This window comes from Pollachius pollachius (genome assembly GCF_949987615.1).
Source record: "Pollachius pollachius genome assembly, chromosome: 7".
Classification (NCBI taxonomy): Eukaryota; Metazoa; Chordata; class Actinopteri; order Gadiformes; family Gadidae; genus Pollachius; species Pollachius pollachius.
This window is the reverse complement of record NC_136940.1, coordinates 11,314,347-11,341,503: the sequence shown is the minus strand read 5'-3', so window position 1 is coordinate 11,341,503 and position 27,157 is coordinate 11,314,347. Positions and strand designations below refer to the sequence as shown.

The 27,157-nt window shown below is 44.5% G+C and overlaps 1 protein-coding gene across 1 annotated transcript in view; it reads right to left on the bottom strand.

Annotated features, from left to right (window-relative positions):
• Window positions 1-27,157, bottom strand: part of ror1 (receptor tyrosine kinase-like orphan receptor 1) — a 122,928-nt gene that overhangs the window by 57,763 nt on the left and 38,008 nt on the right. The window lies entirely within an intron of this gene.

The window sequence follows — 27,157 nt, the reverse complement described above, 5'->3', positions numbered from 1 at the left end:
AGCACCAATGATCCCTGAATCTGTCAGGAACAAACGGGGGTGGATGGGGGATCACCAAAGGGCCACTGAAAGTATCTGAGAAAATGTTGTTTTGTTCTGTTTTAGGCAGAAGGTTTATTTCTTATGTTGGTAAAAAGTGGTATTCTTAAAATTGTATTCTGTGATGTTAACAGGGCTGTTTTGGTGTGTGTGTGTGTGTGTGTGTGTGTGTGTGTGTGTGTGTGTGTGTGTGTGGGTGTGTGGGTTTCTATTCTAATCGGTGTAATTTTCCGCTTGTGCGTAATTCTTATATCAATAGCCTACTCTCCAACAATAACTCCTAATCTTTTTCCCGGCACTAACTTTTAATATGTAGGGTACAGATGCGCGTGACGTGTGTATAGCTTATACACGGCACATGCATCTGTACCCTACATATATAGAGTTGTGTGTATAGCTTATACACACGACACGCAAATCTTTTGATTTATATTCATTCACAATATTTCAAATTTATTTATATTTTATATAATTTGTTTATATTGTTCAGTAGTATATGCCTTCGCATATACTACTGAGGCCGTAGCACAGTTAAAGGGATACTTCACCGGTGGAGATTTGAAGGTTATATGAAGTAAATAATCATCTGTATTATAAATGTGCAAAAAAAATTGAAATTGCTTCATCCTAGCCTGAGAAAAGGCAGAAAGTGTCTCTGGCTCAAAAGTAAGATATCCTCCAACTACCACAGTGCATTGCACTCGCTGCACCGCCCGCCTGTTTCCATTTGGATGGGGAAGGACCCATGGTCCTAGCGCGAGTATTAGCGCGAGAAAACTTTGTGTAAACATATCCCTGTGATACGTTGACTAGTTTAGACTTCTGCCCTCGTTTTTTTCAAACGCATCATTTGTATATTACTGTACAGCATAAAAATATTTGCTAATTACAGTGGCTCAGCATATCAAGTATTTGTACTCACCCTTTTCTCCCCAGTTGAAATAAGTGTTTATCTTATACAGTAGGCCTACTTTAGTATAACAGCACTTGGGTTAAAAAAAAAAAAGCACAACAACCAACATGAATTTGAAGTTTTATTCATGAAAAAATATGAACTATTAACAAAAAATAAAACGTGTAGTGTGCGTTTGCTTGAGTCAAAATAGTCACAGCTCATCTTGAGCATCTACTGTCTCCTGGTAGCCACGGTACTGCCCATCTTGTGCTGGGTAATTAGCTCTGATGGCCTGGACAACACAGGAAGCCGATACTGTCTAAGAAAGAAAGAGAACATTAGCAAAGCAAGATAAATTATGCCTTGAGTAGCCTATACAGCATTACACAGACTTCAAGCTAACGTAACGTAGCCTATGATCTGCCTGAATAAGATCGGCTACTTTCGGAAAGCTACATTGTCACGTTCCCCGGGACTCAAAACTATTGTAGCCAATGTGTAAGTAAAAAAACAAACACTTACTCTATGCTCAGACGTCTGTTTCTCCCGGCGGGCTTTGGCTGGAGTTTCCAGTACACTTTCTGGGTCCAGAAATATGTATCCAATACCCAACTGTTCAGATGAGGCGTAAAGCCTGGGGTGCAAAACTCGGGTGATCGACAACACACACGTCTGTGTCACCCTCCGATTCCGTGATTTCGTCCAGAAGAAATTGGCACCGCTAGAATTCTCGGAAGCAGACAGACTCTTGTTCTGTGTCCATTGGCGCACAGTGAGAGCACAGGCACCACCAATCTGCCCAAGCTCGAGCGATTGCGGGCTCCTCGTCTGCGGCAGGCAGTTCGTCTGCCTCAGCTGTAGCGGCGGCAGCTTCAGCCGCCTCCTGTTCCTCCATAGTCCTCAGCTGCTCGTCGCTATATTGTGGCTCATAAAGGTAGCCACGAACATCCATTTCTACCATAACTTCTTCAAAATCCCAATCCTCCATTTTGTGTCCGTCTGCGTATTTAGTACCTTCGGCCATGTTTTCTGCAGGTGAAGTCTAACGCACTGGCACTGATCTGTGATAGGTCTGTTAGCGCATTAGGTCCCACCCCCTATGGGCGGGTTTGAAAGGGTAGGAACTAGTGCTTGTAGTCTCAATTGAAATCCCCCCTCTTGTATTTCCTTCTGGCAATGATGTAAAACAACGATTTTTGCGTCATTGCCAGAAGGAAGTGTAAGAGGTAAATACGGATTTCTCCCGTCTCAGGGGAAAATGAATGAGTGTTGCATGACCATTCAAAAGTATGACTGGGTTTCTAACAATGCAAAGCTTAATGCAAATGGGTGGAGTGTTCCTTTAACAGACGAGCTGAGGTGGCGACATCATTGAGTCCGCTGCTGTTCCAATTGCAGGTGCATCCTCCCATCCTCTGAAGTTTGTACTTGGAAGTTCGAACTTGCCAAGTTGGAACTTCAAAGTCCGCAAGTCCGAAGTTTGCCTAAGTGGTATTGAGAAAGGGCCTATGTGTGCACCAGTTTGGATTAGTGAAAGCGGATGTTAGGATCGGTGGAGCAACAGTGTAAGACTTGGCGGTTGCCCTGATCTCAATTAGGACCCTATGGGCTCTCCCATTGGCTGCGCAGCATTTTTTGCTTTTCCAACATGTCGACGGTGTAATTGGGGACACATGCTTCACCCCGTTCACCCTGTGTCCCCCCCACCCCCTTATACAAACAACAAACCGCTCTGTCCTGTATGGGTCAAAGCACCACCCGAGATAAAATGCTTCCTTCCAGAGGTGCGTCCGCACATTGTGAAACAACAAGCAGACAGAAAGGAAAGGAGATGAGAGTATAAAGGAAAATAACAGAGAGCTTGGGAAGGGAACACATATGGAACATGTTTACGGCGATATCAGGCGGGCCCCTGATGTTATCTTGGCACCTCATTTTGGGTAGCGCTGAGTCACTCAGACTATGGTATCGCCTGTCATTCTCTCTCTCTCTCTCTCTCTCTCTCTCTCATATGACTTAACCACAGTGTAATCATCAGGGCGTTGTTGCTTTCATAGAAAAACGGTGACCCGGGTCCTTGAACTTTGACAAATATCTTGGGAATATGTTCTATGTGGCGTTCCTGACTCCCTCTTTCTCATACGCATGACACAATGTCCTGTGCTCCTTTCAAGGCCATAGAGAATGGAGGCAGGCCGGGCTTGGATAGCATAAAGAGTCTTCCCCGCTCATCGAAGGTTGCTAGGCTACTGAGGCTGATGATTATAGTATTGTTTTAGATAAATATGGAATACACAGACAAATAGAGAGTGAGCTACTGGATAGCTACGGGAGGTGTGTAGAGCATTTGCCTCTGAAACCACACATTTAAAATTAAGGCCAGAGAAATTTTCCCAAGGGGTCTGTCCATTGAGAGCAAAAGTTGTTGGTGGTGGAGCATGGTCTGTAGGAAAGATTTATAGAAAAGGCTTTTAGAACCCCATTAAAACACAAGTGAGAATGCAGCAGGTTTCTTCAATAACTAATCAGTGGCTGGACACACAAAGGAGAGAATGGGACTGTTTGAGAGACAGCTATGAGACAGAGAAGAGTTTAAGATAGTAAGCTTTAGTTATTCAAAGGGGAGAGTTTCAAGACTCTGCATTTGCTCGGACGGGCTCCGCCGTCCCAGTCTGGCCAGCCTGCTTTCTGTCTGTCGTGAAATCTGAGCAGCCCATGCTGACAATCACCAGACATCAAACACAAATCTCAGTCTTTCTGTCTTTTTCAAGAAAAGTCCAGACGTTCGATTTCACCAGGTGCTTTTTGTTGCTGCGGTGAGACGGTGGGTGTGGTTCATCCAGATTGATATATTTTTTGGGGAAGGATCGACAAACAAAAGCCAGGTGCGTGGAAATGAGTGTGTATCACATCCCTTCACGAAAAACATGGCCACAGAGGCAACACACTGGTTCATACACTGGGAAAAGCCTGCAGACCAGCTGCTTTCACCAGCCGTCTGTCATCGAATCAGGTGCTCCAACAGAACATTTGAGTAAACTTGTCGAGAGAGAGAGATCGAGGTAAAAGGGCCTTTGGGTGGACAACACAACACTTTTGACTCCCCCGACCGATCTGTCGGTGACATGTCAATTGTAGTAGATATTCAACAGGGCCCCGCCCGGCCACCTCCAACCCCCAGAAAGACACCAAACAAAGAGAGCCTATAGTGAGAAACACATGGAGACTGACTGCTTAAGGTTACCCATTCTTCCTTAGTTTGCCAATTTCTTTCAGGTGCTGCTGATGTTAACTCAAATTTTAAGCAGTTAGGAAGAGGTTGGTAAAACAAGCGAGACACAGGATATTTTGTTCCGCCGCAGTATCAAAGCCACATTTAAAAGCGCTCAGCTTCCCCGGCAGAGCTACCAGTCTTTGCTGTCCGAGCTAGAGTTGAGAAAAAATATTAAAAAAACACTCCAACCTGCCGCCAAAACCCCAGTCTAGCTACTTTGGGGAGGGTGGGTGAGGGGGTCTGTCCAGGTCAAGGCCTGATAAGCCCCCCCAACTACGACCCCTTGCAGCACTCCTTTGGTCCTTGACAAGCTCAACATACTATTCTAGAAGGAGGGATGCAGTCCTGATGCTCTGTCCTAGTCATTTTAAATGCAGGCTACTATTCAGAGTTGAACCTAAGCATCACTTCAGCCTGAACATGTTATTATTTTTATTTGAGAGAGAACACAGGATTTAAATAGAGAAGAGTACAACAGTCCCAAATCTGAAGATAGAGAATATCCAAACTCAAACAACAAACAGTCAAACCCTGTGGTTCTTCTACGGCGACGGTGCAGGGAAAGAGAGGCCCTGACTGGATTCAATGGGGGAGGACTAGAGGCCTAAACAAGGAGCTGGGAGCTGGGGAGCACAAGGTTAACGTCCGACGCAGTCATAAGCCGTTTTATCACCCTGACCAGAAGCTTGTCAGGCGGCACAGAGAGGACAGCCAGATGGCTCAGCTACACAGACACGACACACAAACAAAGGGTTTAAACATTAGCCAACGACGGCCACTAAAACCACTGGACGTGAATTCGGGGGAAGGACAAAAGTATCATCCACACCATCTATCTTCTGGACATTTGTTTAAATTTAACAAGCATGCTGGTGGAAAGGTTAAAGTAATTTCACTTTAAACTTTCCCAACATCTACATTAAACAACATGGATGGATTCAGCAGCCTACGTCTGCAAGCTGCACTGGATCTTCTGTCAAAGCTACTCTTGGGTACCAGCAAACAGAGGCTATGCCATGGGTTTCACAGAAATGCAAGTGTGGGTGAATTGGCGAACCCAAAAAAAGATGAAAAGAAGAAAAAATTAGCAATTGCGCATTGAGAGTAAACTTTGGCTCATGAGACCTGAAATGAATTTGACTTAACAGGAAGAAACTGCTTTTTGGGGGAATACTTGTCAAAAACAGCCCCCAGTGGCCTTTGAAACACCACACAATGTATCCTAGCTTACTGTCCACAAGAGCAAGTTGCTTGGAACAAAAAGCGAGATCTCAGAATTTTTTCCATATGTGGGATTATTTAACAGAGGGCTAAGAAATGGAAACCTGAACAGGGTCCGACTAACATTGCCTATACAAGGTGTGTACAAAGTGTGTGTGAGCTATTTATCAAGTGAACCTGATTTACAAAATCACTGTGGAACTAGGTAGTCAACAAGATAATTCTAGGAACTAGAAAGCCAAAACAATATTTATAGGAACTAGGCAGCCAAAACAATATTTATAGAAACTAGGAAGCTTACATGATATTTCGGAACCTAAGCAATGTCCATATGGTCCTTTCTCCTGAATTACCCCAAAAACTAAAACTAAATAAATGATCCCAGTTTGCTACAAGTGCACAATGGCAGGGCCTATTCCTGGCAACATTGACTGGCTAATTATATTAAGCCCAGAGTGACAGTGAGACAAGACAGCAAGGAGAGGAGAAAATGAACACTCAGACACGCTGAATAGATCCATGTCTGTCTGGGTTCCTGTCAGTACCTGGAATCCAACAAGTTGCATCTCTGACTTTGAGAGGTGAAGGACTTCTACAGGGTGCTGGTCGGGACAAAAAGGTCCCCTCTTCGTGCTGTAAATCAAGAATATGCTGAGCATGTTTCTGTAGAGACTCTGTGCTTTCCTTTATCTAACTAGGACATGCACGAAGGGGGCGACGACAGGAAGAGGACCCTTGGGGGGCCCCAGGCCTTAGAAGCCCTCTGGGTTTATGGAGCTTTTCCTTCTGAGGGCAGGATGCAGAGAAGGCTTTGGAGAGCAAAGTATGAAGCACAATGTGGGCACATTTGGGTTGGGGTTTACAAAACAACCACTCAGATGGATAGGGAGTGGGCAATTGTTTTGTCTTGCTTGCACAAATTTTCCCATAAGGCTTGCTGATACAATTCGATCAAGGTATTTTCTCTTGAAAAAGCCATGTATTAAGTGTGAGGTATGGTCCGTACTGTTGGGAAAAATGTCTTTTGGGTTAATGCCTTACTACATTTACAGTAACGTGGCTGTGATGACCGAAGGTAAAGGAATTTATTTTTCATTTGTAATCTATCTTATATATCCACAAAAGTCATAACATTAAGATAGGTGCCAGAAAATATTTTCCTGAAATCATGATGGCCAACACTGTTAAAGACTAAGCCCTAGTAAACAGACAAAGGCATGATCCAGATTATTACATCATGCAAATAAATGAGTGGTAAAAATGTGTAGTGCAAAACACATGCTGTGTGCAAGTATTTTCTAGGGAATCAAGATGATACAAGCTGGCCATCTGTTGAGCACAACTCACGCAGCTAATACCTTCACTTTAGAATATGCTAGATCCCTCAGACATTACGTAGTTATTGCTATTGCTCACGCCCTGATCAAATATCATTAACGATGATTTCCTCCATTAATCCGATCTTCGCTGGCTATATGACAGTGTGCTGTAGAAATCCCTGGTTAGAAACAGAGAGAAGCAGGCCAAGTGGGACTACTTGGCCTTCTTAACAATAATCCATTGTGTTCTTAAATCACACGAGGCTCTTCTGTATTTATAGCCCTTATTTCATCAATGTAACGTGATGTCATCGCTTTAATTCGATTAGAAGCTGAAAAGTATCACTCGATCACAGGGATTGTCAAGAGAGAATCCAGTGCAAGCACTATTATTTAGCAAGGTTTTCTGCAGGCGGGGTAATCATTCAAGCAATTTTACGTTTACTTTTTTTGTGCAAACTGCCAGTAGATCTAGGCAGTGCCCTGCATTTTGAAGTGATAAAAAGAGAGAAGGAGAGAGACAACGAGCGAATGCGACAGGATAGAGCAGCGACAGACAACCAGAATGACCATGAAGCAGCAACAAGCCTTGGTCTTGGTTTAGTACAGTGGGCAGTGGAAAGGAGAGTGCCATGTAATCTACACCCAGCCATCTAACCACCCATTAGTGTGCCCTCTTTCATCCCCTAACATTAGGAGACCTGAGACCTTTAAACACCCAGCCCTGATCTCACTATTTATGTGCCTCTTTTGCCGTTGCCAGATGTTACGACTAGGTCCCTGCAGAAGAAACCGTTGCTTTCCATTCAGCCTGGTAGCGGTGAAACAAAGGTAGTTAGGCAGTCATAACATGCCAAACACTTCCAGACTATAAGCTTGTACAATGTGCTGTGTTCTGTTAATGGCACACAGAGGATCATTCTCCTTTTCCGTTTTTATGATAATGTTAGTACTGCTGGAAAAATATAATGCCTATGTGAATGTGTGCAAGTGTGTCAATGTGTGTGGATGTAGGCATCAACATTTAATTTATTTTATATAAACTTTATAAAATTGTTGCTGAATTGAGAACACTTTTGGATAACCCGCTACCCTCTTTTATGGTGCCGTGAGGTGAATGGTTATGTGAGAGAAGTGGGAGAGGGTTGAGCGGAGGGGTAGGAGTGCTGGCCGCTGATTTGAGTCCATAGGGAGTCCAGTCCTCGGTCTAGCAACCATTAAGACTGCCTGGGCGGCCGGGAGAAAGGGGCTGCCTAACGTTTTACGGACTGACAAAGTTCTGCTTCCCAGAGCGGCTGCGTATAGGTCCAGATAGGGTTTGCTCATTATCCATGTTGTTTATGGTGTTTTTTCTATTTAAGTTGCATTTCTTTTTGGAGCTACAAATGTCCTATTGGCTGTCGGGCCAATAGGACCCTAACTGAAACTGCGACCAAGACCATGCAATGGAACATTGAAAATCAAAGGGTCCGTGGCGTTAACATTCATTTTATGAGAAGCTCCAAAAGAGTTAATACCAGCAAACAATGCTCATAAATCCTGGTAGGATAGTTTGATGTGAACTTTGCAGTTCTGATCGTAGTGATTAAAATGATCGTGTCTAATGGTTTATGGATACACACACACACACACACACACACACACACACACACACACACACACACACACACACACACACACACACACAACACACACACAGATATATCAATACACATATACCGTATACATATAAATATATATATATATATAAATACATATACACATATATACATACATATATATTTATTTTTTATTTTGGATCTCCTTTAATAACCTTTTCTCTGTGTATGTACACCCGCACACCGCAGGCCAGGCCGGGCAGCGTGGAGCCAGATAAGATTGCAGGGTTCTACGGATGTACTAACACTGTCATTATCGTAGAAAGGCCTTCAGAACTGTGCTCTACTGCAACAAAATAATGGAGAGGGGCAGGCAGGCAGCCAGGGTGGACAGGAGGGAGAAAGAATGAGAAAAAGCACAGGTCATTTAGTCAATAATTTATGAATAGCAGTCAAGCAGGTCGAGCATTGCATTGCGGTAATTATGAACGTAACTTGCGACCACCGCAACAGGTTCATACCCTCACTGTCCCCACTTCTCCTTATCTTGGTTGAAAAAAACATTGTTCTGCCTGCCGAGCATTGTTGAGGGTCGGTGGACGTAGAGGAATTTAGAGGCACAAGATCGATTTGTACTGCGTGATCTGCTCATATCCCCGTAGCGAAGTATCTATGGTCTCTTAACAGAAAAGGCATGCTTTACACATAGTGAAGGATAACCCTGACGGGTGTAGAATTGTATCTGTCTGTACGGAAAGAGAGGCAGAAGATTCAGAAGGGAAGTCAGCGATACGGTTAGCAGGGCGTGACATCTGGGGGCAGGACAGAGGAGCGCAGAGGAGAAAGACGACACAGCCATGGAGAGTTGGAGGAGAGCATAGCGGGGAAGACAGAATGCATAAGCAAACGATAAAAGGAAGGAACACAGAAGTGGGATATGTTGGGGTCGATAGCACAAACGAGCAGGGGAAGGGACCTTCACCATTAGAGGATTTAGCTGTGGCGATAAAAGAAGAGGTCAAATGAGAGAGGCAGTGGATGTAAAACAGACACAAACAAAGGACAGAGCGGGAAATCATATAAAAGCTAGGGCTGTCCCGATCCCAATCCCCGGATCGGATCGGGCCCGATACAGGGTTTTTAAGGTGAATCGGGATCGGCCGATCGAATTCAATTTCATGGCCGATCCATATTTTATACAATATTTTATATATATATATAATATATATTCCATTGTTACGTTTGTTTGTCGTTGTTGTCCTATTCATTTGCACGCCCCACAATAACTTTTACAAGTTACTGCCATACCTTGTGACGATGTGGGCGAACGACAGGGCCGAGGCCCCTGCTCGCCGCACACACCGCAACACAGAAGTTAGTAGTTGCCATGCTAATTTGTTGTAATTCAAGAAATGCAACAATTCTTAATTCACTGTTTAATTAATTCAACTGTATAGCCGCATCAGTGGTGTGTTTCTGTGTGTGTGTGTGTGTATGTGCATAGATGTGTGTAGATGTGTGTGCGTGTGTGTTTGCGTGTGTGTGTAGATGTGTATGTGCTTGTCTGTGCTGCTAGTCTCTAAATAAGAAGAAGAAGCCCAACGGCGATGCAGGTACTACAAAGTGTAAATCAGAGGGTTGAGGACAAGTCACTGATGTCAAACATGATATGGTAACAGCTGGAAATTTCCCTTTTTGTTCCCTCTTTGTTGCCGTAGGCACTCCCCCTCTCTGATTGGCATCTGGCTAATTTGGCAAAGACAGGTTGTCTGACTGCCTTTAAATCTCCATGTCTTTTACTGTGTGTGTGTTCGTGTTCGTGTTTTCGTGTGATTGTGTGTTTGTGTGTGTGTGATACATGTTTTACTAGCTCACTGCTGGAAGATCTGACAGAATGGCAGCCACATAATCCCTGTCTTCCCAAAATAAAACTCAGGCTCTCGCTGTCCGCAAAGCTTGATTGTTAATAGCCTATATGTGGAATGTGTCTCTACCAATAATATACACTATGCTGCATTGTGGTATTTCGAGGAAAACTTTAGATGAAAAGTCATGTAGTGGGTTGTGGAATTTTTGAAGTTAACTAAAATCAAAATCAAATCAAAAAACAAAGAAATAAACAAAAAAATAAGAACATCATAGTGCAATGGTATAGCCTGGTCAAAATCTCAACTGAAATGCAAAAAATATTTTAAGAACTATGGCTACAATGTAAAAATTAACTGCCTTCTATACCTACATAGAAGTACAGGCAGTTTTGGGCTAACAGGCAACATCAATCAACCATCTTGACAGAACACACTCCCATTTTGCTTGGGGTTTCGTTCATGTTCGATTTTCCTTTAAAACCCGCTCAGGTACCCTTCCAAAATTGAGCCTTCTATTTTGACTTTAATTGTTACGCAATGTTTTCCTATGCAGACCCCCTGCGCAGCCCTATGACCTAGTCAAGAGGGACCAGCCAGAAAGGTATTTACTGCCCTGCCACTCTCTACCACTCCCTGTGGCTCGTCGTGACCCCGATCGCTTCCTATTATCTCATCTCTCTGCCGGTCACCACAGGGCTGGCCCCTGAATGACTCATGCTGCTGACCAACGTCTCTTCATCCATCTTGCTGCCCTTCTTGCTTATCAAATCTCTCCCATTCTCCAGCCCTAATCTCCCTCCCTCCCTCCCTCTCTTTCTCCCGTGTCATTGCGTGTCGTCTCCGAATGGAGACCTCAGGCCCAGCAGCGGCGGCAGCAGCCGCAGTAACATTCCTGCCTGTTTTACTGCCTTCAGCTAATAGCTCATTACCCGGCTGCCATCAAACACCACCTCTGTCATTTTCTTCTTTGCCCAGTCCACCCCTGAGAGCACACACACACACAGACACAGAAATTGTAATCCCTTGTATGATTTGTCTCACTCCGTCCCCTGTGGCCTCTTTACTTGGCAAAGAAGTTTATTATAAATTGTAGGTTAGGCATTTGTGTGACTGATACAGAGGGGATGTGGCCTGTGTGTGATTTCTAACATAAGAAAACAATTGGCCTCTTTATTAGCATGCACACGCAGACACACAGAGACACACACACACATAGCCCAAGCATTGCCATTCCTGACCAATCAGTGAATGGCTAATGAACTAACTCAGTTAGTTAGCTAATCAGCGGCTGTTGAATCACGGGGTGGCTAGCACAGTCCCCTATCCCAATAAGTCACACAATGACTTGCGACAACACATTCTTCCTCCCTCATGTCAGAGATTAGGATTGGTTTGGTTGGGATTGGAGCTATTTGATTACATTTGACGCAATTTCTTTCTCTAACTAGCATGCATAACTGTTTTTTGGTGAGCATAAACCAATGAGTCACTTGTTGAATTACCCAACTACTACACTTGTAAAACAATCAATAATCAATAATCAATTACCTCAAACTAAGTGCCAGCTACCCTGGGAGAAGGACCATCTACAGCAAACATAGGGACCAGGTCAACTATCAATCAACAAAACCACTGTTGTTGATCACTGCAAATGTCAATGAGTGAAATTTGCATGAGTGGTTGCACACAGCAAAAACAGTGGTCCTATTGAATGAGGCAGTGGTAACGGGCCTTCTAAACCGTGAGATGAACATATAGCTCCACCCATCGATGGCTCCTTATGAAACACCCCCATATCACCGACTGGAGAGGTGGAGCTCAAAACATCTCCCCCTGAACTGATGAGCACATTCTGGGTGGGTGATTGCATGGGTGGTGGGTTGGGTGCCCAACAGTGTGGACTCAGCGATCGTCAGGCGCCTACAGCAGGGTGTGAAGTACGCAGGCTATTTGGGGATCACAATTCAGACCATGTTCATCCAACCCCTTGTCCACTCCCCCCCACCCAACCCCATTGTAGGGCCTTTTATATTTACTTCATGGGTGCACATCGTTTAGGATTAGACCCTGGAGACGTCCCAGTGTTTAGGAGAGAGAGCGAGAGAGAGCGAGAGCAAGAGAGCAAGAGAGCACTTGGTCATGCTGTGTTGGTGAAATGATAGGAAAAGCAGCAGTGTGAGGAGCCAGTGCCAGACGGCATCTTTTACCAGCTACTCTCACTGCTTGGCTGGGCAGGCAGGACAGCTCTGCTCCCCTCAATGACCGGGGAGATTGCTTCCAGATTTCTGCTTGATAAATACATACAGACGTGCGTTCACTTACACACACACACACACACACACACACACACACACACACACACACACACACACACACACACACACACTTCTCTTCCAACGTGTATGGAGAGACATTGCTAAGCTCATCTCCACAGCGTTTGCCAAGTCCTGACAGCAGATATATATCTTAAGTCTACATGAACAATCATGTCTTCCCAAGACGGGCTACACCTGGAATCTCTACCGCAGAATAGAGTTCCAAGAGCTAAATCTCGCAAAGAGTTAATTTAAGCCAACAATAATTGATTGCAACCATATTCATTTATTTGCCAAGAACTATTGCAATCATGTTCCCTGAAGAATTTCCTCTGAGGAAAAAATTCCTGGAAGATACATCATCTGTTGATAATTTTTTAGTCTGTTCACTTTGTCTAACTGATATGTGTAGTCTACTTATCAGCTCGCTGGCCTCGGAGCGTACTCCCAGAGTCGGAGAGAAGGAAAACACAAAGTTGGATTCAATTTATATGAACCATCAGAACTGCAGCATCTGTGAACACACAAGCTTGACTACATGTGTGTTTCCGGTACGGCAGCCGTGGGCTAAGCGGGCGGAGCATTAGAAGAGAGAGATACACCTAGTGAGCAAAAAGTTATTGGGTGATAAATTGTCATGGATGATATATAAGTTATAATAACACAGTGCTCCTGTGGCTGTTGCATGGGATTCAATAGCGTCAAGATTCTGTCTAAGAATTTCTAAACATGATCATGGTGAGATATTTGTTGACCCAACCCATGTCAAACAATGTGACACAATGTGAGATGCTGGCAAAATAACAGCATATCTTGAGTAGTATCAAAGGTGTACTGACGGACAGGAACATACAAAGGCAAGGGCAAAATAGCAAAGTTGAGAAATTTAAGTGCACTAAAGAGCAGAGTATTTTCTTTGGCCCTCTGTCGCTGCAGGCTTCTCGCCCACTCTTGCCTTTTGTGTCAGTGGAGAGCAACATGAATGATGATTCTGGATGGAATAAGTTGAAGTTTCAAGTTCCACTTCAGGGGAAGCCATTGGCCAGAAAGGAGAGAGGGCTTTCCCTGGGAGTGACAAGCTAAATACAGATGCACTGTCTAATGGAATAAAGAGAGATCGAAAGAGAAAGTGAGAGAGGGCATAACAGAGGGACAGATTGCAAGAAAAGAGAGAGAGAGAGAGAGAGAGAGAGAGAGAGAGAGAAATTCAGTGCCAATGAATACATTTCTGGAATGAGACAAACAGAGAGTTTGTCTGTAGAGTAAGTCTGTAGAGTAAGTCAGAATCCATTTCTACAGGGAGTCGTAGCTCATCATTTGCGGTACGGCTGCATATTTATTGACGAATGGATTATGCATTGGGTTGAGAGGAATGTCCCTCTATGGGATCCAATCCAAATCTTATTTTTTGACTTTTCATTCCCATTCCTGGTTTTGAATAGGAACAGATACCACAGACTCCAGCGACACAGTAATTACCATGTCAACTGTCATGTTTCAAAACAAATCAGCAAAGTGTGGATGGGACCGGTGTCTGCCACAGTGTTATCACCCGGGTTACGTTAAACAAAGAAAGAAATACACCATAATCACAGTTTTCTTCTTCCGCCCGAGTACTTGACTTGTGCATTTAATCCTTTGTTAAAGACCTCCATGTGAACAAACATGGACCCACACATGGGAGGCCTTCCTCACAAGCCTGGATTGAAGAAGTGCAGCCGAGATCAAAAAGGTAAAACACCCATATCCTCTTATACACGGCTTTTTAAGCACACGTTATATGTGTTTGTTTGTGTGCATGCGTGCGCTGGATTGCATTTTTCGACCTGGAATGAGTCAAACAGAAAGATTCCCACCAGCATTCCACATTCCACTCACCTGCTCTTTCTCCTCCAACACAATGTGTTTCAGCCAGCTAGCCCGGCGCTCGGGGGACTGCCGCTTTCTACGGACCATCTACCGTAAGCAGGGTTCATTAAAGTGTGTCGAGGGTTCAAGCACGGGCCACTTAACGGCCCCTCCTGGCCTGGGCCGAGCGTTTCCCATATGGGACGGGGCTGATGATGAGGAGGCCCGAGCAGCATCTGGTTGCAAGCAACCAGCGGGGGCAGGTAAGCGCTTGTGGCGGAACAACCGCTGGACCCAGTCATTAGAGGCTAATTATTACCGGGTTTCTCCTAGGTTAGCATGTGGCGCGGTACGTAGCAGGTTGGCGAGGAGGTAGGGGGTGGTGCAGAGGAGAGAACGAGTCAATAGGCGGTTCAAAAAGTAGCATTGTGGATTTAAGAAAAATAAAGTCAGAGGAACGATTATTAAAGAAAAGTGAAGAAGAAAGATACCGGCCATTTTTGGTTTCACACTTCCAACACAAACATATTATTATTAGGGACAACATTTAAACGGGCTAATAGAGTAAGAATAAATGGGAACAGAAAGTTCCATACCGAGTGTTCCTCGACAGGTCCTAACGGCCATGCACTGAGGAAGGTATCTTATTCCAAACGTGTTTTTTTCGGGTTTCACCGCTGTTGGGAATACACAGGCTTGGAAGACCATATAAGGCTGGGGTTAATGAGAGTTGCAGACTCTGGTTCCTCAAGTTGCTTCAATTTGCTGTTGGGGCTTAAGGGTCGAGGTCAATCGTTTTTCTTTGAAGATCCAATGGAGTAGAAAATTACATTAGGCTGTTCAGACTGTGGACATAGGCACCACAGTGCTACCTTGACTAATTTCTCACGTTCATCAGAGTGCAAGTCTGAAAATATTTCAGTAACACAGACGTATGTTTCGCTGCAAGGCGGAATATATAATTTTCTATTCTGGTTTGGGCCACATTGGTATGTGGGTCTTAGATGTGTGTATATCACATACTGGGTGGATTGAACAGACTACTGGAGTAACAGGACACCCATGTGGTTTAATTTTTTCTTTTTGGACTACAATGGACCGCAATCTACACAGCTTGCAAGATAGACAATTCTTGTCTGTTGTCAATGGTTTCTACTGGGCACAACAGCAATGAGGGAAAAGATCTCCACCGGGTATCGCATCTCCCGCTTCCCCCAACAGTCCCAGTAGTCAGGTCTAATCAACTCCCTGAATGTAATCCAACGAATGGCGTTACACAACGTTTGTACTTCGGCCTGGAGATGAAGAACAAAGACAGACGGAGGCCAGGGAACCCAGAGAGAGGGAGGGATACAGGAACGTGAGACAAGGTAACCACGAGAAAGAGCTTTCATCAGGGCATGACGTTCCTCTGCCACTCCTGTTGAACCACGAGGGCGGCGGCGGCGCAGGGCTTGATTATATAGAGGGTCATTCTTCTCATGGCCGGAGACATGGCGTGTTTGGCATGCATGTGCCAGAGGGATGGAGAGATACTCCTCCAGCGAACCATAAGGAGACCGTGCAGATAAAGAGATAGAGAGATTAGGAAGACAAAGAGTTATGAGCTCTGCTTGGGTGCGTGTGTGTGAGAGTATTTATGTGTTTTATATACACCCTTGACAGCAATTGCTGTACAAAGAAAGGTTACAAATGATTATAAAATGTTGGCTGCAAAATACATTCTTAATACTGGTGTGAACAAGAACAAACGGTAACCAGAAAAGCTTTTGCCAGCATTTCTCAAGTACAGATGATAAGATAAGGGCTGTCATCAAATCATGCTTAACCACCTAATTTCTAGTGAAATCGTTGCACCCAGCTAGCAGAATTGTGATTGGTGGATACTAATCTAGGCAGAGAACCCCCCCAGCCTCCGTGAAGAAACCGTAGCCTGGAGTAGGATAAATGACAAGCAGTTCCAACACAGACAGACAAACACCAGTAGCCTCATCCATCATATCAGCAGCATCAGCAGTAATAAATCACTCTTTCAGCAGACCACTCACCTGGCAATGTAGCGGATTCCTGACACATTAACCCGTGAGCAGACCTGGCAACCCACCCCCCCACCCCCCCCCCCGCCCTGTCATGTACTGCCCGCCAAGAAGACTTTAGACGGTGACACATGAGATGTGTATGAGATCACATCTGATCCTGTCTCTGCTAACAACACATACACAAACATTCACACACACACACACACACACACACACACACACACACACACACACACACACATCTCTAATGTGGCTTTTTCACAGGTTCGCTTTGTAAGCAGTCGCCCTCTCCTGAAGTCTCAACGTTACAACATTCACACACAGATAGCGAGCTGTTGGAAGCCATTCACAAGCCCCCAGGCAGAGGAAAAAGACCAAATATGTATGTGTGACATTTACAAAGAGTTAGATGGCTCCGTTTATATATTAGGGAGTCTGAAATGTTCCCCCAGGCTCTGCTAATAAAGTGCAAACCTTGAATTATTGGCCGGAAAATGTACCGTGGTAAAAGGGCGTGTCCGTTTGCTACCGTATCGTCAGGTCGACCGTAATCCATCCTGATCCCTGATCCAACACGTTCCCTCCTGACCTCAGTAGGGTCATCGATCAAAATTAAACATTAATTTTAATCTAAACTATTCAAAACCCTGAAAATTAAAAAAAAATCAACTATAAAAGGATCCCTGGGAATAACATATCCCTAGTGGGAGGTAGGGAGAGAGAAGGGAGTTAAACAGAAATGTGAAAAGCTGAATATAAATGTAATTAACGTAGAGAAAGAGTGGCCAAGAGGTCAAATAATACTTTTTGCTTGGTGCAGAGGTGTTCCAGTTCTCTGGGATTCATTTTTATTATTTTCAAACTGTGGTGCAGAGTACCTGCTGCGGTGGTGGACAGTAACAAAGTAATTTGTTACCGTACTTAAGTAACTTTTTAGCTACTTTACTCTACTTTACTTGAGTATCAATATTTTGTGAGACTTTGTACTTTTACGCAACTACATTTCGGAGGGGAAAATCATACTTTTTACTCCACTCGTTCCTTTACAATACATGCATGCTGTGTGTGTGTGTGTGTGTGTGTGTGTGTGCCTGCGCGTTCCCCCTGCGCGCATTAATGTGATTGTGCGCACATGTGTGTGTCTGCGTTTGCCCCCTGCGTGCGAGGGTGTGTGTGTGTGTGTGTGTGTGTGTGTGTGTGCACGTTTGTGCGTGTGTGTCTGTCTGCGCGTTGCCCCTGCGCGCAGACATGTGTGTGTGTGTGTGTGTGTGTGTGTGAGCGTGAGTGCATCATGGGGGACCATAGACAATAAAGTGACAAATCCAAATGAGTGCGCATGTTAGTGTACCAATCAGAACACAGCGTGATTCGTGCAGTTGGGCGGGTTTCTCCGAACTTTGCAGCTATCCTCGTATGTCAGTTTAGCCCTCGAATTTTGCTGTCATGTCTGACGTTTATAGCCAACACACAATAATGGAAGAAGCGCCAGATATTGAAATTGAGTACCCATGGCCATATTTAAGCGAACTATTTGAAGTAGTGGAAAGGATGAACGACTCGATCATTTTTAAGTGCCTTCTCTGTCTGCTTCTTAAGCAGATAGAGAAGGCCGTCCAATCTAAAGTAACACATAGAGGTAATTATGATCATTTCAAATGATATCAGTACCAGATATCACAAATAGAAAACATTGCATTTAGAGGTCATGGTGTTAGCGGGGTTTCTTTTAATCTTAAATGAGTGTATAAAGGACATAGCAAGACATTGGAATTACATTACACCAAATTACTTTTACTTTTGATACTTAAGTACATTTAAAGCCAAGTAGTTTTATACTTTTTCTCAAGTCAACGTTTAAAGGGAGTACTTCCACTTTTACTGGAGTAATATTTTACACTAGGTATCTCAACTTTTACTCAAGTAAGTGGTCTGAGTACTTCGTCCACCACTGTTCTGCTGTATAATCCTCTTGTGGAGATGGACCGGAGAGAGGGAGGGCTGGAGATGTTGTGTGTGCATGTGTCCTGGTGTGTGTTTGTGTATGTGCCCTATTTTTCATTCGTCAAAGTGCATCCGTCAGTATAAAAGATAGAGAGACAGAGAGAGACAGAGAGCGATAGATGTGTGGAAGAGTGTGAAGGAGGGTGTGAGATCGATTTGACGGCATCCGCCGTCTGTGAACAAATCAGGGTCTTGTTGAACCCAGTCCAGGTACTCTGCACTTGAGTACCAGAGAACCAATGTGGGTTCTAGGAATTCATCAAATCCATCCATTTTCCACACCAGACACATCTAGATCAGTGCCTAGACCTGCTGTGGTCTTGGAAAACAAATCCAAGAATTCCAAAGATTTGGAACACAAGTCCAAATCCACCTTGACACTGTACTCTAAAACCAACTCTGCATTCATGTCATCAATACACACGGCCCTGATGCCAAGCCTGGTGCCATCCAAATCCACATATGTAGAGCATGAGATAAGGGGAAGAACTTGATTTGAAGGGCCCCATGACATTATGCTTTCTTGATCTTATCTAAGGAGTTAAATGATTTGTCACCCTCACACTCTCTCTCTCTCTTCCTCTGGCTGTCTGAATTTCTTCACCAACACCCACTACATCGCCTCAGAAATGGCAGCCCCCCACTCCCTGCACCTCCAATGTCCAGCATTCACAACTGGTGTCTGGGAAGCTTGGTTGGGATGGGGCAGGGGGTGGGGGTTTTGGCGGACTGTGAAAGTGAGGGGGTGGGTAAGTGGGGTCTGGAAGAGCGCTCTCTGATATCTACCATGGCGGGTCGTCAGAGGTCTTGGGAGGTCAGACGGTCAGAAGGCTCCCTTGCTCTGGCAATGTCTGACGGGGGCAGCCGGGACGCGGTTCCCATCAGGCGAGAGCCAGGACTGGCCTGTCGGGATTCCAAGAGCTGGAAGGCAAAGAGCGGGCCTGCACTCAATCACGGCCTCCATTCCCCACAGTGACGTTCAGTGGCCTATTGCTGGCATCTCCCTGGGCCTTAGGACTGGACATGGCTGTAAAGCCCGCTGTAGAGATGACTTGGTTCGGACTATTATGCCCCGGGTCAGTGTGTGCCGGAGACCTTCTTTCCCATGATGGAGATCAGATCTTATCTGAAGCTAAAACACCACAACCTTATGATAGCCCTTTGATCCCGGTTCTATGGGTCTTTTGGAGCCAGTCTTCCATACTTACAAAGGGGAGAAGGACAGACAGAAAGAAAGACGTTAAAAAAGGGCCAAAGTTTGAGGTAATCCCGCGGGGCAATTAAAAAGAGGATGTGAGTAAAAGTCAGAGAAGGAAGAGTTGATGGCCGAGGTGTAACGCTTGTTATTGAAATGATCAACATTATTTCCACATTGCCCGTCAATCAGCAGTTACGACAACGAATTATCAATTTCCCAGGGGCTAAACGACAGGCCTACAGAGACTAAGTGTATGATATCTATTTTTATAATATTCTATAACCCTCTAGGGTTATGGGGTTACTGGATCATGACAAACACACTGCTACCCCATCTGTTTCCAATGCATTTAGGTATATACTGGCACTGTGTGTGTATACGTGCACTGTGATTGATTCTGTGAGTGTCCCATTTCTACCTGTTCCCAGTTTATCAGGCTGTCTGCATGCATGTTTGATGTTTAGCCAACAGTTGGGTCTTGCTAGTCAATTCTATCGACAGTAATAACAACTATGAAAGGGAACAATTTTTGAAAGGGCAGCCAACATTAACCATGAACGTCATGGATTTGGAAAGGAAGGGAGTGTGGTTGTGTGTGTGTGTGTCTGTGTGTGTCTGTCTGTGTGTCTGTGTGTCTGTGTATATTTGCTCCCAGATTAGAGGAGGACTTCAAAGGCCTCCGTCTCCTTCTTGTGGTCGAGCTTGCTATTGCAGATTCTTAACAGCGGTTAATGCAACTAGCATCAGCGTGCTGTTTATTGGGCTGTTAATAAGTCAGACCAAATGAAGTGTTGCGCCAAGTGTTGTTCTCGAACCAGTTGCGTAAATCCTTTTCCCTCGGTCTATATGAGAAAGCAGGAATAAATGAGCTGCGTGCCTTTGGGGCCAACTCCTGTGGTTATAATTAATGCCCTCATAAAGGACACAATTCAAACCCCGGTATAAATGCCCCAGAACGCGACAACCCAAACAGGAAAACACACACAACACACACACACACACACACACACACACACACACACACACACACACACACACACACACACACACACACACACACACACACACTCCATGGGGCCTGACTCATCCAACTACACTCCCCACTTTCCTCCTCTCCCACCTCCGCCTCCTCCTCCGCTCTGCGGGAGAACTGTTTAGATTGCTATCTGCCACAAGGAGTCGAAGGGAGGGGACGTTCATAATTTACGAGGAACACAGAGGGGTCAGCCAGGGTTCAGCCTGCAAAGCCCCATCAACGGGGAGGGAAGAACAGGAAAAGAGGGGGGTTGAGCAGATAGTGAGAGAGACGGGACAGAGAGAGAGAGTCAAAGAGGACCAGCACCCTGATGTAATAACCATGAATGTAGTGTTGTGGTGAACCGCTGCCATGAGGAGGGATAGTCCTGATTCTAAGGGAGCGAAGAGATATGTTAAAGGACAATTCCGGTATTTAGCACATTGAGCCCCATTTCTGGGTTGTCCAGTATGAAATAGAGTGGTTGACAGAGATTTTGATTATTGGTCCTGTCTCGGGTATTTGGCTTATTTCAAATTGACCCTGACTGCTTGAAAATGGCTGGCTACGGGCATTCACAAACATGTCCTTAAAATAACCCTAAACTTTAATTTTCAGAAATGTGCAACTCACCGAGTGGTTGGTGGTGTTCGTTGATGTTCCAAATCAAGTATTGTAGCAAAATGCAGTTTCTGTCGTGTTTTATTTGGCATTTTGTAAATCGATTGATTTCTGTTGGAAGACTCATTGCTCGTTGACCGTAAACGGAAAGGGGGGCTGGTTGTGGTCTTTTCGCTCGGTTCTAGCCCTACTGTTGAGATGGAGAACCGAGTGAAAAAACTACAACCAAAAAAACCCTCCCTTCCGTTTGAGAATCCGGTCCGATTTCCATTTCAATGGAATTTACAAAATGCCAAATAAAACACGATAGGAACTGTATTTCGCTACGATACTTGACTTTGAACATCAACGAACCCCACTAACCACTCGGTGAGTTGCACATTTCTGAAAACAAACGTTTAGGGTTGTTTTAAGGAAAGGTTTGTGAATGCCCATAGCCAGCGATTCTGAAACAGTCAGGGGCGATTCGAAATGAGCCAAATACTTGAGACAGGACCAATAGTCAAAATCTCGGTGTCAACCACTCTATTTCATCCTAGACAACCCAGAAAGGGGGCTCATTGTACTACATACCGTAATTGTCCTTTAAGGATCGCTATCATTAGTTAATAATACCATACATTGTCCATGCAATATGTGAGTGAACTTGGTTTTAATGCTGGGTAAACACTAAAGGGAAATAAGACAGATCTTGCTCCTGATATGCCCCTTCTGACTCTGGTCAGCAAAGCCTCTTAATGATTTTTGATGGTTCCAATGCTTTTTTTGCCAGATGTAACTGTGGTGTGCAGTATGTTAAATTTGGGTATGAAAAATACCCAAAGCAGAAAAATATTAAACACATTGACGTATTTATGATCCGATATCCTGTCGTGTATGGATGTCACGTGGGTAAGACGAATATGGAGCCACGAGCCACCATGTCATGTAGCGTCCATTTTCACTAGGGGTGGGAATCTCTTGGCATCTCACAATTCGATTCAGATTCAGAGGTCAATGATTCGATTCTAAAACGATTATCGATGCATTTCGATGCAAAACTTTTTTTTTCATTAAAGACATCAACAGATGAGTTACCTTATCTCATATTTTATTAGAGAAAAAGCTTTTGTTACAAATATGACTTTCTATGAACAATGCAATAATCAATGCAGCTTGCATTAGAACAGTTTTCTTTTCTTTCTAATCTTTATTTTCTATGTCATTAACGAAGAAGCTGCTCTAAGTCAATAATAAGAATAAGAACTTGTTCGTCGTTCTTGTTTCTTGATGTAAGTTTGCGTGCATGCTATGCGTAGGCTGAATCGCAATCGCGTCAAGACAAATCAGTTTGGCCAATACAAATTTAAGATAAATTAAATCATTTGAAATTACTACGATTATCACTCTCTGGCGTACAGAATGTTGCAGCAGATGAAGAAATAAAAAAATAAAAAATTATAATTTTATTAAAATTCTGACTATTAACTTATCTACATCGAGACGGAATCGTTCTAGAGAGAATCGTGATGCATTGAAGAATCAATTATTTTTCCCGCCCCTAATTTTCACGTTGTCTCCCAGACTCCCAAGTTTAGTTTTTATTCATACCTTGCCAAAATAGTTAACATATACAATTTAGATTAGTTAGACATCCGCAATTATCCTTTGGCATGTATGAATGGGTCCCCCAAAGTAAGCTATTGAAAGCTTTTGAGAAGGGGCCCACAGTTCATGAAGAGAAAAATGAATAGTGCAGACTTGTCTATAGTTCCATGTTTCCCCCATGTTTGTTTGCGCTGAAGACACTTTTTTTTTCCATTGCAGTTGTGATTTGTGAGAGTTTGGGTTTTGAGAATAAGAATGTTTTTTGGGGGAATTGGGATCAGTTAGTTTGTGGTGTGCTGAGTTGGCAAAAAACATTGTCTTCCACACACTTAACGCCCAAAACATCACATTTATCCTAATCTATCTTAATGTGTATGGTTTCTCGTGGTTTCTAAATTTGAAAAACCCTCCAGTGTGTGCCAGACATTGGGGAAGAGGGTGTGATAGAAGGAGACTTTTTCATCATACTCATTTCTAACAACGCTTCTGCCCCACCCCTTGCCTCCAGCGTCCTGCAGATGTTTGAATCAGGCCATGTTTGTTCTCCTTAATTAGATAGTGCAGAAATGTTGCACAACCTTCCTGTCCGAAAGCACACTGTATGTGTGGGTGAGTGTGTGTGTGTGTGTGTGTGTGTGTGTGTGTGTGTGTGTGTGTGTGTGTGTGTGTGTGTGTGTGCGTGTGTGTGTGTGTGTGTGTGTGTGTGTGTATTGCCAAAGCAACCTATGGCACTTTTAGCGAATGTTAGCGAATGCCGCGGCTACGCTGACGGTAGCCCAGAACCTGGCCATTATCACTACAAATGAAACACTTAGACTGTGGGTGGCTCAGTTATGCTTTTCGGCATTTGTAATTTGTCATGTTGTCATAGCCCAGCAGAGAGGCTTGTTTGTTTGTTTGTTAGTTTAGTTTTATTTATTTAGATAATTTTACAGTAATACTCCCAAGTCGACCTGGAGCATTATGCGAGGAGGGATAAACCAAGAGAGGGGCTACATTTCTTACTTTTGATATACACCGTGGGGTAATTCTATCCAAAGTAGGAAAAATAACAATAATAAAGGGACGGATTTAAGAAGAATCCAAGAAAACAAGAACTTTATTTTTTGGAAATCAGAAGTCCAGTGTGTGCTGCAGTGACTCGTCCAGGGGATTGGCTGGATCAACAGCCAAAGCAGATCGAAGTGGGACCCAAAACAAGCAAAGGGGCTGTAACTTATACACGACATTGTGCACACACACACACACACACACACACACACACACACACATACACACACACACACACACACACACGTACAACAGGGCACCAGACTAACTTTTTTCAATAGGAGCACTGTGGCCCCTAACTGAAAATTTTAGGGGCACAACCAGAAATTACACACAACAAAAATCAACATGCCAATGTGATTTTCTAATTTTTTTCACTGCATTACAAATAAATATGTTGACAATAGATGCAGAAGTTACAATGTGTGGTTTCAAATTCAGTGTCACATTTTATTGTTATTCTCATATGTACCAACTGTTTCCACGTGTGCGCGCATGCGTTCGACGAGCACGCTGCGCCTCCTCTTCGCCCGCTCGCCTCTCTATAGAGCTCGTAAGTACGCCCCTTCCGGTAGACCCCCATGGGACCTCTGAGATCGTAAAATATGAATGGGTTTCAATGGAGAGAAAGTAATTATTTTCTGGTCCCAGTCTTTATGTGCCCTGGATTACACATATGTTCTTAGTGGATTTAAATTATAATTTTTCATGCAAAGAAAACAAAAAAAATTACGAGGAAGTTTGATAATGTTAGGTTTGTGTGAGGCCGCTTTGTGAACTACAGCCCCTCGCGGCTCTCGACGCAAATGATATACGTCACCACCACTCTTGTACAGTCATGGCAATCTCTCTGCTCCACTTCACCGCTCTTTTCCAAGGGGAGGATAACGGCATTGAAAGAGGTGATAACCATTATAAGTCGGGGCATGTGTAGATTTTCAGTTATGCCGATTGGGAGATTGTCAGTCTTGTCCATGCCAGTCGCAGGGAGCGTGACGTCACATACGAGACATGTAGTCTTTCTCATTGTGTTTTCTCTACAGCCTTTAACTGAACAATTGCCCAATGAAAAAAAAATCATTTAAATCCACAGACAACATATGTGTAATCCAGGGCATATAAAGACTGGGAAGAGAAAATAATAACTTTCTGTCCATTGAAACCCCGTATAGCGGGTCGGGTCAGGTGCAGAATGTAATTCGCGCTACTGTCAGAACATGGGTCGGATGCGGTATTAATTATTGCGGGTACGGGCGGGTGCGGGTTTGCAAAATAAGACCCGTGCAGGACTCTGGCACTGGCACACTAGCCGCAGGTCGGAAGAACGAGTCAATAGTTTGCGAATTGTTCGAACACACGTAGCAAGTTGTGAATTCTTTCTCCTTCTCACAGAGACGTTTATGCTCCATATTAAATCTCTAGGACCCTCCCCCTCCACAAATTAGCCGCTAATAGTGGCCATTCCCTATCCTTCTCACACTCAATGGCTTGCTACAGATCCGGATTCGTTGACGCGCACCTTCCCCGTTTAACGTGAAAAAATGAAAAAGGGCAAATTTACAGATGTAAAATTCTGTCGCACACTCACACACACATTTTTTTCACATTTGGTCGCAGTCTGGAGCCCTGAACGCACGCACGCACACACACACACACACACACACACACACACACACACACACACACACACACACACGTTTTTCCCTGCTCTGGGTTGGATCAGCGTAATGGTGCCGGCCCTCCACTATTCATCAGCGTACAGAAGCCCTACTGAATGCTCCTGCAGCATGGCACGGCGCCTTACAAAGAAACTGGCCATGTTGAATAACACGCCATTGTAACGTCCGCGGATATTGGCGGCAGACTTTAAGAAGGCTCCTAATGAGGCATAGCCTAAGGCACAGCACAGGTCTGTCTGAGAAACCTGTGTGCCCTGGACTGACTCACTTGGGAGGGGGGCGGGGGGGGGGGGGGGAACAGATCTAGGACATCTCAGACCTTGCATTCTTCAAACTGATGGTGAAAAGGGTCCTAGGACTATTTTTCAATGAGGCCCTGTTCACAGACATTACCCCACAGAAACACACAAGTAAGATATGCAAGCCTACGGAGAGCGAAACAAAGTAAACCATAAATAAATACCTCAGAATAAAAATGACTGCGTAAGTAGGACATGGGGAAAAATACAGTCGGTCCATTTGGCAGACTCAAGAGTACACAGATGTAGGACCCCTGGAGTCTAGTACGTGCTCTCCATTCTCCAACGATGTGAGGGGGCATGAAGGACCGGCTGACCCACTGGCCTCCAGGGGAGAGGGGGAGGATGAGAGGGAGATTTGGTGGGGTGGCCCGGCAACAGTAAGGGCTGTAAAAAACACCATAAACCAGGGTCACCAAGAAGGGATGAGTGAGAAGTAAGGTTGAAACACACACTCATCCCCCACACTCTCATCTTCACTCCATGGCATTCCAGTGGTGTCACTCAGTGAGTCTGCATGTGTTTGTGTGTGTCTGCATGTGTGTGTGTCTGAAAGTGTGTGTGTGTGTGTGTGTGTGCACGTGTGTGCGTCTGCATATGTGTATGTGTGTGTGAATCTGCATGTGTGTGTGTGTCTACATGTGTGTTTGTGTGTGTCTGCGTGTGTGTCTACATGTGTGTGTCTGCATATGTGTGCGTGTCTGCATGTGTGTGTCTGCATGCTCGGGTGCGTATGTGTGTGCCTGTGTGCATGCGTGTGTGCGTGTGTGTGATGCTTCAGGCCAAAACCAAGGCCTCTCTCTTCTTTCAGCGCATACTCTATACGTTCACCGTCGTCCTCATTTGGGGGGAGTAAACCGTCATAAATAGCGATGCATACCACCGCTAACTCAATGCAAACCATATGGAGCGCCATAAACACAACGCTTAAGTGTTGTTGTACAAAAGAGGAACAAGTTAAAGCGCTCTGTTTAATGAGATCTGTCCTCTTTGTGGCACTGCAACCTTGGCTGTCTAAAGGAAATACAGATCCACTTAGCAATAGCCAGAGTCAATTCCTCTACACTCGCAATTGTTTTGCATTCCTTTTTCCGAGATTCCAGATTCCGGTGTCCCCGTTTGGCCCCGTTAGGTTTGCGCTGACGGAAATAAGTAATCAGTGACTCGTCATTGCGGAGATACGTGGGCAAAAAGTACAAACGCCCCCTTCCTCCCCCTCCTCTTTGCCAGCTGCCTCCGGAATGCCCCCTGTGTACAGCTGTGTGTGTGGATATGTGTGTTTGTGTGCGTC